The sequence below is a fragment of the Labrus mixtus genome, chromosome 18, assembly GCF_963584025.1.
Source record: "Labrus mixtus chromosome 18, fLabMix1.1, whole genome shotgun sequence".
In the NCBI taxonomy this organism is placed as follows: domain Eukaryota; kingdom Metazoa; phylum Chordata; class Actinopteri; order Labriformes; family Labridae; genus Labrus; species Labrus mixtus.
The window spans coordinates 636,191-647,500 of record NC_083629.1 but is presented as its reverse complement, the minus strand read 5'-3'; the positions used below and the strand labels follow the sequence as shown (position 1 = coordinate 647,500).

The 11,310-nt window shown below is 38.5% G+C and overlaps 1 protein-coding gene across 1 annotated transcript in view; it reads left to right on the top strand.

The window, feature by feature from the left end:
- Positions 1-882: 882 nt before the first annotated feature.
- lingo2b (leucine rich repeat and Ig domain containing 2b) overlaps positions 883-11,310 on the top strand; it is a 36,477-nt gene continuing 26,049 nt past the window's right edge. Inside the window, exon 1 of the mRNA XM_061063141.1 lies at positions 883-1,165. The gene's annotated coding sequence lies outside the window, so the exon portion shown is untranslated. The remainder of the gene's footprint in view (positions 1,166-11,310) is intronic.

Below are 11,310 nucleotides of genomic sequence, written 5' to 3'. Positions count from 1 at the left end.
CCCTGAATTGCTCCCGCTGCTTCAGTGGTGGTGTATGAATGGATTAGTTACTTCTGATGGTCTCAATACATAGCAACCACTGCCACCAGTGTGTGAATGGGTAGTTGTGAAAAAGTGGTGAAAAGCGCTAAATAAGCTAAAGTCCATTTACCATCTACTGTCACACAGATGTTACTATATGGGCCAAGCTGGAAAGGTCAGGGTAAAGACGATGTGAAAAATCCAGCTGTTTGCGTCCACACATGAAGCTCACTTAAAGAAATCTCTGTAAATGTTTTACTTTTATCCAAAAACACCATGAGTTACAGTTTTTCTCTTGTTCTTCACTGTTCATTAAATGTGTCCGTGACACTTTAAACGACGATTTGTTTCTGTCCTCTTTTGGTCTGAATTAGTCACGATACAAAGTTTAACTTTTAATAAAATAAATACAATTATAACAGTTCTCATTCGAACTAATCTTCTGACAGATTTGAACAACTGTTAGAACTTCTTTGTGAACTAAAGTTAGCATAGAGCTAAAGGCCTGATCAAGGAAACAAAGGGGGTCCATGTCAAGGGGGCAGGGGGCAGTCTTCATTAGATACACTGGTTGAGACAATCAGGGCCAATCAAGATGTTTAAAATAACAATTTAGCCAATTGCTTGTTTGATATGTTACACTCTATCAGTGAGATAGTTTAACTTCTATGTCAATCATAATTACTGTGAAATGAATTTTGTTCTGATGAATCAAATTGACGTAAGTTTTATTCCAGGCTTTTACTTTGAAGGCGAAGCCCCCTCTATCTCGCGATGGCTCTATCTGCTTGCTTGACGAATCTCTGTCTCTCTCTCTCTCTCTCTCTCTCTCTCTCTCTCTCTCTCTCTCTCTCTCTCGTCGTCTCTCATCTTCTCTCTCTCTCTCTACCCGCCGTCACCCAGCGCGGTACCGATGTCTGGTGAAACCCGGAGCCGCCGTCAGGAAGGATGATCTGCCTGATTAGCGAGGAGACACACATATTTTAAAAAACACACGAAAAGAACAAAACGGATTTTTGAGACAGAGTGGAAACCAACTCCGTGAGAATATCGCGTTCAGTCAAAGTGTGAGCCTTGGACTCTCCCCACTCAGTGATGTAAAACGTGAAGGTGGATTTTGGCATGTGGAGGAGCAGGTAAAAAGGTAAGACTCGTGACTCTAAACTGTGCATTGAAGTGCTCGGACACTCCTGATTGGAGCTCCAGTCGCTTTAATCTGTTGCCAAGATGAGTGAAAATCTTTCATAGCATGAGTCACTAACTGACTGTGAACTGGCAGGAAAATGATATTGACACCTGGTTTCATCAGCGGAGGACAGGCGTAGTCCGCGTATGGGTAAGAGGGGTGAGGATTTGGGAGAGATGCAAGTAATTCACTAAATGTATGAAACGACAGTGAGGGTCCCCCATGACGTCCGTGGTGATAGATAGAGATAAAAGCTCTGGCTCACTTTGGGATGTGATGTAAGTGTGGGGAAAAGAAAATGTGGTGCATTCACGGTGTGAGTTTGGGTGGATGACGACACTTCCACTCCTCCCGCCTGTAACAAAGGAATCAATTAAGTGAAGTGGTGTCCAAATCAAACAAAAAAGTGTCATTTGAAGGGCTCTGTGACGCCTGTGGATGTGGCTGTAGTTTTTTTTTTTTTTTTCCCACTGAAGCAAGTACATCAAAGAGGTTGCATCTCTAGCCCACATGACATGATGACACCAACACACTCCAGCAGGTAGATAAAACCCTCCCCGAGATGCTCAGCGGGGATGACACATGCTCTCTATGAAGTTGGCGGCTGATGCTCTGCTGTGAGTCAAAGTGGCCCTGCAGCAGAGGAACACAGTCCTTTTTGTGTGCCCCCCACCCCTCTTAGAGGGACAGGATTTCTAAAAGCATGTGGGGTGAGTTATAGTGTAGATATATCCTTTCATGCGGATGAGTGCTTACAAAAAAGCCTCACTTTACACACTTCTATCCTGAGCTTAAGTATGAGAAACAGGACTGAATTATAAATGAGTTGTGCTTCAGCTACTGTCTCTCATCTCACTTCCCCGGGCATTCATTGAGTATGGCATGGCAACAGTAATTGGGTGGAAATGTAATCAGCTTGTTCTTATCTTTATAATGGAGAGCACAGTTCAGGGGTAATGCATTTGTTAGCTCTATCTAAAAATAAAACGAGTATTAAGGACCAATATTTTGGTATGGCTCTGCCACATGATTTCAATCAAGCTCAAACAAATATTCAAATTTCCACTGGACATGAATCTGTTTTTTATATTCTGAATAAGTTTTCTTATAAAATGTAGACACATAGATGTCACCGCTGTCTTCAAGCAAGAGGGATGCTAATGGAGGAGAGAGAGGATACAGGCGTTACCGCTGCAAGAGAGAGAGAGAGAGTGAGCGTGCTTCTGGGAGAGAGAGTGTGTGTGAGGCGTTTCCATGGCAACCTGTCAGGGGTGTGTTTGGTCCCTGGAGACAGCGAGGAAAGGAGAGAGATGAGAGGCGAAGAGAAAACTATCCCTCGTTAAAGGGTGAGAGGGGGATGGGAAGAAGAGATAATGCCCCCCCTCCACCCCCCTCCTATTGTTTGTTTTCCCGTTCCCTGTGCTGTGCTGTGTTTCTCCTCGCAGGCTTCCTCCCCTCTTCTCACGCCACCTCTTCTCTCCGTTGGGAAGTAACATGCAGGGCGTGTCGGGCTTTGCACACGTCATAGGGATGCCTTCATCATCATCTGAAATGTGTGACGTGTTTGAATTCGTGTGAGGACATTTTATGTGGACTTTGTCAGCTCTTCATCACTTTATGGCACTTCTTAGCTGTGTCTTCAGGTTGTCATAGTAACAAAGGTCAGGTTCAATCCTCTTATCACTTCTGAGGAGCAGTCTAATGAGCTGACACCTTCTCGTCACTTTCATTCTCCTGGAGGTGTTAATCATGTGACAGAGGAACACTGCTATCCTTTTATAGAACTTGTAACGGTCTGCATGTTGGATTCAACTCGATGGAAACACAAGGGCTGTATTACAGCTTGTTGATTTCAAATGACACTTAGAACAACTCAAAATACTTTCTTTTTACAATTTCTGTAACATCAAAGAAATCCACATGTAGGAATTTGTGAATTCAAACAAATGCTTCTGAATTAATTAATGTATGAAAATATATCCATAATGTATTCTACTTGCAGCAACAAGTGTGTCCTAAATATTTTTTAGGACACACTCCATATATAGTGCTCATGATGGATAGGCCGGGTCTTTGTAATATAACAATAAGTAAGGTCTTTTACCTGCTTTTTGTAATATAACAAAGAGTAAGGTCTTTTACCTGCTTTCTGTAAAGTGTCTCGAGATAACACTTGATATGAGTTGACGCTATACAAATAAAAATTGATTGATTGATTTTTGTATATGTTGGGGAATTTTCAGGAGTAAAAAAGGAGACGGAGGGTGGGCACTAAAATGACTCCTATCACCACACTGCAAGTGTTTTGTTGGTTTTGAACAGCTGACAGAAATCAAGGTTTATCCCTAAATCCGACCTTCTCAAGTTGAGAAAGATCCAGATTTTCATGAAAGCATCTTCTTTTGTCTACCTGTACGAGTTAAGCATATAACTTTGCAAAATAATAAGCCACATTTTTTAAAAGTTGTCTCGTGTCTTGTGTCTTTTATACTATGAAGTTCTACTGCTGGAAATAAGAAACAAATAGAATCACATTGTATCTGTTGTCTTTCTCATACTGTGTATATGAAGGTAACATAATAGAAGTGTGTGTTGACACATCAGGCCAACATGTAAGAATCATTCGTCTTAAAGTAAGGCTTCTTCAAGATTAAATAACAGTTCATCAGCTTTCAGTCAAACAGTGTCTGTTGCCTCAACTTAATTAGCAAGAAAAACAAAAGATTCAGAAAAAGAGCTGTGTGAAGTTTGATGTTTTTTATGCCCCTGAAAGTAATTTTTCTGTTCTAGCTTTTATTACAATAAAAGAATAGCATCAGGCCGCTCAGTAGAACCATAATGAGAGCAAGGACTTAAAACTTAAATTTTTATTGCTTTAATAATTACCCTTTGACTATAATGTCTCCTCTAGGATCACATGTTGGAGCTTCAACTCTGCCTGAATGTCCCATACTGTAAAAATGTGGCACTTTTTAATTGCACTTTAACATAAAATTGTAATTTTAATAATGTATTTAAATGACCTGAAAACTGTTGTCTGCTGGGATGAGAGTACATGGAACTGTCTACAACAGAAACCTTTGCTTTGGAAAATGTTCTGCAGGACTGAAACATGATAAAACACATTAGCTTTTAGAACATAATATTTTCAGTCAATACTTGTTTTTCTATTAATTTGTAGACAATGCATTGTTCATTCCTTGCTTTAATCCTTTCTTTTTTTTAAAGACTTTAGATCCTTTTCCTCCAGGTTCTTGCAGATTGTACATCTTTGAGTCATCAGGTCTAAAAGGATCAATACACTCTTTTAGTTTACATGTCAACACAGAAAGCCTTTCACTCTAAAATGGTTAATGGAAAGAAGTAAAGAAACCAGTGAAATACTCAGAGTAAAGCGGCTGTTAGCATCCCTCAAAAGAAAGTCTTCCAAAGTAAAACACAGGATTTCAAAAGTGGAACAATTGCAAACTCAGATGAAAAGATCTTTGTTGCTAAGGACATTTTCAGACAACATAAAAACATGATGACGTTAACATTGTCTTTAAGAGCCAAGATGGCCACCTGACATTTCTTACACCTAACATATTAGACCAGCCTTTCCCAAACTTAAGACCGCTTTGAAATACAAAATTATTTTGGGGTCCATAATTTTTTTTTTATGACTACAGCTATAACTTTCAGTAAGGGTAAATGATTGGACATTACAGCATGATATTATAGACACAAAGTTTACTGAACAATATACCATGAATAGTCATGACACGCCTTACTAATCACTTAGAGGGTTGACTCATGGTAAATCATCATTATTGTGATATTTCTTTTATTTTTAAAATTGGTGGAGGGCTTTTCGCCCACACTTTGGGGAGCACTGTATTAGATTAGATTAGATCTAATATGTTTGGTGAAAATCTCTAATATAAATCTTTTGATTTCTATACTGTGGTAGTCTAGAAATCAAAAGATTTATATCAAAGATTTGTCAGGTGCAGATTTGAAGACTTTTTTTTCATGCATTTCTAATGCAACTGAAGGACTCCAGTGAAGATGAGGGAACAGCTTTCCCAGTGCTGAATTACAATGACTCAAGAGTCTTAAATTGTGGGGATGAAACCACTCCTCTGCTGGAACTTCTTTTTGGGGTTATCTTATCTTACAAGCTCTCTTGAGAGTATTCTAAAAGATAAATCTCAAAGATGGCGTGGTTTGTGATCCTGAGTGTCGTGCTGAAACAGCTGAGAAAGTTCAAAGTCAACTGTCCAAAATATTTTTTAAATTCTGAGATCATTTTAAGTTTTAGCCTTATTTAACTTGACTGAAATGTAAGCGATGTGGCGGGTAAAGATTTGCATATGTAAAATGAAAACACCAAGGACGCAACCAACATCACAGAGCAGAAACAGCATACATGAAATATCATCCAAAAAAAAAACTACACAGCTAGAATGCTGAGTGGAATAATACAAGTCCTTTATTCTGAACAGATTTGGCTGAAGTAAGAGCACATTGAAGGCTCAGTCCAGATGTAGCTACGCAGTATTTTAGAGATACAACTGAGCAGTCCAATGCTCGTTTTTTTTATTTTGACAGGCAAGAGGCTCGTCTGTTGGGCCCTTTCCTGGAGTGTGATTAGCATTGCAGATGCAGGTTTCTGTAGGCGTCATTTTCAACAAACTCAAGGTTCCCCCTGTCTCCTGTGCATGATTAAAATGTAACAGCCGTGCGTGGGAAATTCACAAAAGCAGAATAATGCTCCAGCTCTCAAACAAGTCTATTTTCTGCTCAGGTATGTTGCACCTCCCCCCCTTTCTCTTCAGCATAAATACACACAAGGGCTCGACACCTATGTGTGGAGCAACAACAGGCTCGACAGTTGCCAGAAACTATTGTTTTCTGCAGATGTTGGATGTCAAAAATGTATTTTTGAGAGATGGAAGATATTGTTTGAAATTAGAGGCAAGAGAATTTCCGAGAAAAAAAACACATCCCTTTTGGTAGCATGAAAATTATTTCTATAATAAATCAGAAACAGGAATATAATCATGATAACAGGCATACATATTAACATAACCATGATGTTGTATAATAATCATAACAAAGCATAATACACATCCTGTCATTCAGCCTACATCAAAATCAATTCAGGTTAAAGTCCTTTCAAAGACAAAAAGCCTTTATTGATCTATTCTTAAGTAAATTTGTGATCAATCAAGGTTCTCATTATCCATGACTGTAGTAAGAGCCAATAGGAACGCAGGCCGTTCATCAGGAAATCCCTACGTCGTATTTGATGTTAACCTTCTGTGAATGCTCACAAACACATGCTGAGTACTTCTGAACATGAATTCAGATCAGTTCTGGAGATAAGTGATGAACATATGGCATGGTATAGAATAGAACAGAATAGAATAGAATAGAATTACTTTATTGATCCCAAACTGGGAAATTGTGACGTTAAAGCAGCAGGTTATCCAAACACACAATATTAGCAAAAAAACACAATATAATATTAAATACAAAGTAAATAAGCACAAAAAATATCAAAATTAAGAATGAGAATATATACAACCAGGATTTAACTTAGCATTACTAGTCTTAAATATGAAAGATTAAATACAGCATACTTTGCTGGAGGTAGATGTAAATGTGCAGAAAACAGAGTTATAAATGTTATTGACATCGGGAGCTGTCCTATATTTTACTGAGCAAGGAACTGCTACATCACTTCTTATTAAAGATGCCCCAAAGAACATGTAGCATTAAATATATATATATCAGTGTTTTTGTTAAATAATCTGTGATAACTGAGATTTTAGAGATTTGATGGATTGTTTGCCCTTCCTCACATATTTCTTTGTCACTATTGTATTCAGAATAAATGTCAACCGTGGTGCATTGAAGAGCACAGTGTCTGTTCTGCTGTGTGTACAGCTTTGACCCACTGCGGTTATTGCATTAATAACTTATAAGGTTATTTGTTGCCCTAATGTAAGTGGTTGTAGGGGTCTATATTTTCTCTTGTAGCACAGCAGATATGAGATGAAAGAGCTCCTGGTTGCCCCGGCGACAGACTGAAAACATCTTTGCTGTGCTTAAAGTCAAAATATTTATAAGTGCCTGTCACTCTTGCTGCTATATATAAAGCGTCTCAGCTCTCAGCACAACAAGAGCGCATAATAGCACACATCCTTCCCATTGAGGAATGAGACGATGAAGCAACAGGCAGGTCTCTGGAGGACGCACTCCTGTCTTTGAACACTATGGCGTCCTCAGGTTAGCGTGCGCCTCCAGTCCTTTGTCATTTACACCCAGAGGAGAAAATAACATTAGAAGTTCCTCAGAAGCCTGTTTCTACATTATTTAAGAGCACAGTGTTCAAAAGGAGCTAGTCCCTATTTTAAGCGGAACATTAATTAACACAGCGGTGTGTCTCAGGGAGATGTTCTCTTGGCTCTACATTCAATTTGTTTAGCTTTTTATTCATGTTCTGCAGCCCGTGTAAGCTAACGAGGAGTTTTAGCATACAGTTTGTTTCTCCTGAGGGGCTAATAACCAGAATATCCAAAAACACATTCACCTTTAGCAAAGCCCTACTTTATTTAGTGGTCCTGGATCTGTGATGGCTGGTAGCTGTGCAACCTATCTAACTTAGCAGCTTAAAGATAGCAGTAACGTTTCTGCTACTTTTAAATGGTAAATAGACTTCAGCATTTATTTATAGTTTTTCTAGTCTTCTGACTACCCAAAGCGCTTTTATACCGCAGATCACCTATCCATTCACACACTGATGGTAGAGGTTGATATGTGAAGTGTCCATCAGTATTAACTTATCCATAAATACATGCCCCACCTTTAAGTTTAGAGTCTTGCACAAATACACATCAAACATGTGGCTGCAGGACCTTCCGGTTGAGAGATAACCGACTCTACCACTGAGCCACAGCGGCCTGTTAACTACAATTTATCACAAACTTTTAACCCTCAGGCATCAGTTTAATTTACTACCCTCTTAAATCACTAAGGACAAAAATGTCCAATTTACAAAAAACTGCTCTAAAAATAAAACAGATTGATATTTTTTTTCTACTTTTTTCTGCATAAATCTCTTAAACAACTCCAGCCCTGCTCAAAACTGTCAAACATTCAATAATTTTTAGGAATTTAACCCTTTAAATGCCAGTTTGATTACTTGATGTCACTGTTGTTATTTATGAAAAAAACCCACGAAAAAATTAGTTATTTTCCATAAAACAAATGGCTGGGGGATTTTTTTTTTTTTTTTAAATCATTCTTGGATATGTCAAAGATTATCCAAAATATTGACTTTGATGCATTGTTAGTTTTTGTGTAGCATCAGATTTAAAATGTAGTTCCCTGTTTGGACATTGGAGGGCAAAAATGTCCAATTTACAAAAACTGCTTTAAAAATAAAACAGATTGATATTTTCTTCTTTTTTTTTTTTTACATGAATCTCTTAAACAACTTCAGACCTGCTCAAAACTATCAAATATTGAACAATTATCAGGAATTTAACCTTTTGAATGCCAGAATCATGTAGAACAAAATATCAATCTGTTCTTATTTTTTTGTAAGTGGATATGTTTGTCCTTAGTGACTTAAGAGGGTAGTAAACATGTTTCACAGTGTTCTATTGATCTATTAAAAAAATAAAATTTGCATTCCAAAATGTGTCAAGAGAGAGACTTTGATGGTGCCATATGCACTAACACAGACAAAATGATGGACAGATGAAGAGGAAACATTTGACCAAATGGACAAAAATGTCTATAGTGATGCATGAGGGTTAAGTCAGTTAAAATAAGCCAACTCAAAATATTATGCAAAACTCTCTCTTTTGGACTTTCCTCTTTAACAAAGCAATTAAAAAAAGAAGAAAAAAAATGTTGGCACCAGATGGCCTAGTGGTTATTTTGTATGCCCCATATGCAGAGGCTGTAGTCCTGTGGGTCCATTAGGCTCTTTGCTGCATTCCCTGTTCTCTCCTCCCAAAAATGTCCTTGCTCTCTTCAGCTGTCCAATCAATAAACACCAAAAGTCCTAAAAATATTACTTTAAAAAGAAAAATTAAATCAATGAACCTTGAAAACAACTGGATAATCCATTATGCATCAGAATGTTTATAGTTTATAATAAAGCCTGAGATTTAAAAAAAAAAATGTAAATAGTGTGTTCTTAAACATTTATTAAATGTATTTGGTTTGGCCTGGTTGAGCCTTGTGAAGAGTTGCAGACAGTTTATGCCAACAATGAAAAAATCCACCCTTTACTTATGCCAGGAAACAAAAATATTGACATGATATTTGTGTTTTTCAAGGTTTTCCATGAGGTAGACAATCATGAAAACAGACAGGAGAGCAGAGGAATACAATGTAACATAAGCCAAAAGCCAGATTTGATATGATAATACCACAGTACCTGCTGGCCCTCCTCCCCCTTCCCCTTATTTCAGCAGGAAAACACAACACTTCTAGGAGTTCTGTTTGCATCTGTCCCATATTCTATCATTAGCACCATCGACCTCTCCTGCTCTGCCTCCCACCATCTCCCTACCACAGTGTTCTTTAGTCACATACTGTAAAGAGAGTGGGAAATAGGTTACATATTTTGCAGGTAAAGGTTGAAATGAAAGCCCCAGGGGGTTTTCTTAATATATATAAAGGTTTCACTGAATTAGATAACAGAGAAAGAATGGTGCCAAAAGTCAACAGGGAGGCTTTTTGGGATGTCATTTAGAGTGCACAAATTGCACAGCAAAAAATGTAATGAACCTAATGCTGAAAATAAGTGTGAGCTGAGGTAGGTAAGTTGGATGTTTGGATATTAAAGTATAGACATGTCATATCTTCTCTTTTCCTTCACTTCAATCTGACCAGCTTCAGTCAAGCCTGATATATATGTGTGCAACAACTGCTTGTTTTAGCTTTGGTCTGTTGACGTCTGATGTGATTGGAGCAGCACTCTTTAAATCAGATTAAACATCACAAGCTGCACATTTAATGACTCCATTGCCCTGCGGAGGTCATTCTATATGAAGACTTCACACTTATTCACATTGTATTAATTAATTTGAATGTTCAGCCTCGCCCTCTCAAACATCTTTGATTTCTTTAGGCTGAAAACTTCCATCAGACAGCTCAACGATAGAAAGACTGACCTGCTGTGAGTCCTAACACACTGCAGGAATTATTATAAACAAGTTACGGCTAAGAAAAGAAGAAAAAGTGATCACAAATAGCTCTGTTCTTCATCTTCTCAAACAACAGGGCAAACATAAAATGAAAGGTTTTGATAACCTGATTGTTTTAATTGTTCCTGGTTTTATGAACCCTACTCCAGCATGTTTGGGAGAAATGATAAGTTACATGGGTTATAACATGGGACTTATGATGCATCATCAACATTTTACTAGGGCAGTGAAACACTCTGCTTTAAATTGACACCTGCATGTTAATCTCAACCCGAGTGTCATAAATGACACCAGGTGATAGACAAACACAAATCTTACTGATTTCCTGACATCATATGTGCAGTAATAAAAACAACCTCTGATTGCCTGTCATGTATGTTAGAGGGAACCAGACCGCCTGCTATTGCACAACTCTGAACAAATATTGTTTCAATCTAAGACGGTCAATATGGCTTTATTCACCTCTGTGACAGCATGCAGGATTGCTTTGCTGGAGTGCTCGGTAATAAAACAAATAAAAACAGCGAGCACAGATACAAACAGGTTGTTTGTCCAGGCAGGGTACAAAGCATTGCTCCCAGGGAACACCTGCTATACTGCTGTAACTGCCCTGTCAGAGTAACTGGCCAAGTGAGCTGTATCCTAATGCACTCACCAGTCATCATTAGAAGCACTTCAAAGAACAGAAACGCCATTAAAGCGACAGCATATGGTCAGGCCTGCATGTTTCCAGTCGTGAAGCCCCTGGCCGTTCAGCTGTCCCGTTGTGTGGAGGCCAGTGCTCAGTCTGATCCTCGGTCTGAAAGCACACTTCTAGCCTCAGGGCCATGTGGCTGGTTGAGGGCCAAAGCCACGGCTTCACTGGCTTTTTAGGATGACAGCATTAGAGCCACA